This window comes from Peromyscus eremicus, chromosome 6 (assembly GCF_949786415.1).
Source record: "Peromyscus eremicus chromosome 6, PerEre_H2_v1, whole genome shotgun sequence".
NCBI classification, from domain to species: Eukaryota; Metazoa; Chordata; class Mammalia; order Rodentia; family Cricetidae; genus Peromyscus; species Peromyscus eremicus.
This window is the reverse complement of record NC_081421.1, coordinates 103,937,713-103,942,594: the sequence shown is the minus strand read 5'-3', so window position 1 is coordinate 103,942,594 and position 4,882 is coordinate 103,937,713. Positions and strand designations below refer to the sequence as shown.

The following is a 4,882-nucleotide window of genomic DNA, read 5'->3' as shown; positions in this document are numbered from 1 at the left end:
AGGAGCTATGTATGCCATGGTCTACTGACAGAACCCATAATTTGCCAAGGGCTAAGTTTAACCTTCATGTGACAAATACCTATCATAAGGCTTCAGCAAGGAAAGTACTCAGGAACATAGACATATTCTAATTTTTACAGTTCACACATGTTGTATTTGTAATATCTGAGATAAACCTGCATAATAGGCAATTGAGAGATGGTGGATGACCAACTGCATGTGCTGCGAAATGTCAACCATGAGACAGGAAGGTCTGTGACTTTTCCACACAAAACCTAAGGGATTGTTTTTGGTCTTCAGATTGAACACTCCAACAGAAATCTATAATAAGTATCTTGTTTCTCCCTTTTACACTAATATTTATAAAGAAAAATGGCAGGGTTTGGTTAATGATAGGTGTGTTGAGAGGCAGCATATATAGCCGTGGGATTGCTGCTCATGACAAACAGTAGCACACAGCCGGCCCTGTGGTGGCAATGCAGTAGTCTTGCCTTAGTGAGTTCCAGTGCAGAAGACAACCGTGGACACTCCTCTGGAGATACCTGGGAAGACTCAATGGGTCCTACAAAGGTCTGGAACTATTTTCTAAGTCTTATATAATTTATAATCCTCAGTTTTAAATAGTCAATAAACACATGCCCCAGCGCCTGTTCTAAATCCATCTGTCTACAATGGGTTTATCTCCCCACACTGAGAACTTCAATGTCAGTGTCTTCTGTAGCTTCTCTCTTTGGCAGTTCTTTCTAATCAGGGCATGGGGCAGAACTCTATGATACTGTCACTTTAGAAAGTCTTAGCATGAATTCCCTTTCAAGATGATCAGGGTTATGCTTTGGGTCCCTGTGAGTGTACAACTCAGTTCTGTATTCTCTGCTGATACCTACTATGACAGGGACCTCTTACATCTTCTCCTGGTTCTTTCTCATTTCTTTTTTTTTCTTTATAAAACTGCATCTTACTTATTTTGCATACCTTAAATTTTATAACAAAATAAAACAAACAAACCCCCCACAATATACAATACCCAACTCTGCTATTCTGTGGGAGGGGATTTTCCTGCCTTAAGGTACAAGGACAGAAGAGATCCTTTAGACATGAGCAGAGAGGCAGGTGGGTCAGGGCCAGTTAAGGTTGCTGGAGGAGCCACAGGGAAACTATGCAGAGGGTGTGGGTTTCCCAGGGGGTCTCTAATTTACTTCTTCCATGCCAGAAGCATCCTTATCATCCTCAAGTGTGGTGGTGGGGAGGGGTACAGCAGCACTGGGCTCCTCTGCTGTCACTTCATCTTCATCAATGCCCAGGCCTAGACTGATCATGTGGTAGGTGTAGTTGGAGTGGGTTTGGGGATCCTTAAGTGAGACCAGAGGTGACCAGAGTAGTTTCAAACAGCAGCACCACCAGGTCCTTGACAGCTTTGTCATTTCTGTCCACCTTAGCCTTCTGACACAGCGTCTCCACAATGGGGTGGTCAGGATTGATCTCTAGGTGCTTTTTGGCCATCATGCAGCCCATTGTAGAGTTGTCTTGAAGTGTCTGGAACTCCATGATCTGATCCATGTTGGCTGTCCAGACATAGGTGCTTGTCACAATGCAACAGGATGAAGACATAAGTCTTTGGATATTATAACTGTCTCAACCTCCTTATCCAAGATCTCCTCCATGGGTGTGCAGAGATTCTCAAACTTTGCCTTGCTCTCTCCATTTTCTTCTCTTCCTCATCCTCTGTAGCTCCAGGTCTTCCTTAGACACCAAGATCAGGCCCTCCCCATTAAACTCTCTGAGCTGCTGCCCACAGTACTCATCAGTAGGCTCAGTCATATACACCACCTCAAAGCCCCGCTTCTGCACACACTCTACAAAGGCAGAGTTGGCCACCTGCTCTTTGCTCTCACCAGTGATATGGCAGATGGACTTCTGTGCCTCCTTCACTTGAGACACATACTCTGACAGGGAGGTCATCTCATCTCCAGACTGAGAGGTGTGACAGCAGAGGAGCTCAGAGAGGCACTGAGACAGTTAGTGGTCTTCATGGATTCAAAGCTTTAAATTCTTAGAGAACGCCTCATAAAATTTCTTGCAGCTCTCTTTGTCTTCAGCCAGCTCAGAGAAGAGCTCAAGGAACTTCTTCACAATGTTTTTGCGGATGACTTTCAGGATCTTGGTCTGCTGGAGAATTTCTCAGGAGAGGTTCAGGGACAGGTCCTTAGACCATGACATGGATAAAGTTGAGGAACTCAAGTATCAGCTCATCACAGCTGTCCATGATGAACATACGATGGACATACAGTTTGATGTTGTTCTTCTTGTTCTCTAAAAGGTCAAAGGGAGCTTGCTGAGGAATGAAGAGCAATGCTTTGAACTCCAGCTGACCTTCTACAGAGAAGTGCTTGGCTGCCAAGTGGTCTTACCAGTCATTGGTGAGGCTCTTATAGAATTCTCCATATTCCTCTTGAGTGATGGCATCAGGGTTTCTGGTCCAGATAGGTTTAGTCTTATTCAACTTTTTCTTTCTTTCTTTTTTCTTTTCTTTTCTTTCTTTTGTCTGTCTTTCTTTTCTTTTTTCTTTTTTTTTTGTTTTTTGTTTTTTCGAGACAGGGTTTCTCTGTGTAGTTTTGATGCCTGTCCTGGATCTTGCTCTGTAGACCAGCCTGGCCTTGAACTCACAGAAATCCACCTAGCTCTACTTCCTGAGTGCCGGGATTAAGGCATGTGCCACCGCTGCCTGGCTGTTCAACTCTTTCTGATCATTATATTTCTCCTTAATCTTCTTCTTTTTTTTTTTTTTTTTTGTTATCTTTGCCACTGACTTCCTCATCTGATCCCACATCTTCAGTCTTAGGCTTTTCCTTGTCATCCTTATCTTCTTCCCCTTTCTCCCCTTTCTCTTCCTCTGCCTCATCATCACTGGTCTTCTCTTGTTCCTTCTCCAAATAGAGGGTGATAGAATAGCCTATGAACTGTGAGTATTCCTTTACCATTTCCTTGACCCACCCCCTAAGTATTCTGTCTGGTCTTCTTTGAGATGAAGGATCACTTTGGTACCCTAGCCAGTGGGCTCACCGTGGTCTGCATGAACTATCTGCAGGATGTACCAGCAGAAGACTCCCAGGCATACTGCTCATCATCATTGTGCTTTGTGATCACAACCGCTTTCTCTACCACTAGGTAGGCTGAATAAATTCCAACACCAAACTGCCCAATCATGGAGAGGTCTGCACCAGCATGGAAAATCTTCATGAACACTTTTGTGCCAGACAATGGTTCCTAAGTTATTTATGCCCATGTCCACCAAAGTCAGCTTGCACTTCTGAGGGTTGGGGATGACATCAATTTTCAGCTCTTTACTGCTGCCCAACTTGGGTCTGTCAGTTTCTTATAGCTAATCTTGTCCAAAGCATCAAAAGCATTAGAGATCAACTCCTGAAGGAAAATTTCCTTGTTGGAATAAAAAGTATTGATGATGAGAGACATGAGCTAAGCAATTTCTGCCTCAAAGACAAAGGTCTCTACCTCTTCCTCTCCATGGTACACTTCCTCAGGCATCTTGACAGGAAATCCTAATGGTAGTACAGAGTAAGGTAGGCCCTAACTGCATCTGACTCACATGCCAAGCCTAGGTTGTGCAAGGTGGCTTAAGAACTCCTTTTCATTTCTAACATGAGTATTTCTTTGTCAATCTTAAATATTAGATATTTTATATATTAAAAATGCCACACCATATCTGTTTAGAAAATGGATAGAACTCATTTAACTCACCATGTTGAAGGTTATCTATTCCAACTTACAGAATTATCAAAATCTAGAGCTGTATTTTTACTTAGTAAACTGAGATGCTGGTTTATGTATATGCCATTGGGTTCTAGATAAGTTTGGAAGGACAAAAGGAAACTTACTATGGGATGTTTTTCTCTTTTCATATACATTTGAAAACACCTAGAGATTCAGCTCACTTTTATACTATACGATCATCTCTAATGAATTGTGCTGCTGAAGGAGCTCATGGTCCCTAACTGGGAAGTTGCTCTCATTTTAATATAGGACCCAAATGTGAACAGATAATAGCAAAATGATGTAACGTCTGTTTCTAGAAGTATAATTGGAATATCTTGTCAGACTTGAGGCTGTTAAGGAAGCATGGATAAACCAGAGAGGCCTGAAGAGATGCCACTGTCATTGGATCATGAAGAATAAGTGTGTGTGTGTGTGTGTATGTGTGTGTGTGTATGTGTGTGTGTGTGTGTGTGTGTGTGTGTGTTGCTGATGATGGTAGTAAGGGCATTCCAGGTAGAAGAGCCTACAGATGCCAGAAATAGTTTCAATAGTGATAGAGTAGGGGTCAATAATATACCATAAAGGACTCCTATAAACCATGGGTTTACTTTAAGAAACAATTGCTACGGTCAACTTTATTGATACAACCTGCCATGGATTAACATGCTATATTACTTTTCTTGTTTCTGAGGTAAAATACCCTGACAGAAACAGCATAGAATGGGGTTATTTTTGCTTACAGTTTCAGAATATATTGTATCACAGAAGGGAAGTCATGGTAACAGAAGCTTGGAGTGGCTGGTCACAGTATGTCCTCAGTCAGGAATCAGACATAGATGAATGATGGTGCTCAGCTTTCTTTCTCTAATTTATTCTATTCTGAACCCCAGCCTACAGGAAAAGCACCTCTCACAGTTATGGTGGGTCTTCCCACATCAATTAACCCAACTGGAAACTCCTTCACAGACATGCCTAGAGGTTTGTCTCCTAGGTGAGTGTAGAACCTGTTGACAATGTTAACCATCACACATGCCCTAAATGTTATAGTTGAGAATATTAAATATTACTTAAATTTATGTTAAAACATTTACCCATCTTTTAAAACAAGCCT

General features: G+C 42.0%; 1 pseudogene; it reads right to left on the bottom strand.

Annotated features, from left to right (window-relative positions):
• Positions 1–1,049: 1,049 nt before the first annotated feature.
• On the bottom strand, positions 1,050–3,543 carry LOC131912718 (heat shock protein HSP 90-beta-like; annotated as a pseudogene).
• Positions 3,544–4,882: the final 1,339 nt, after the last annotated feature.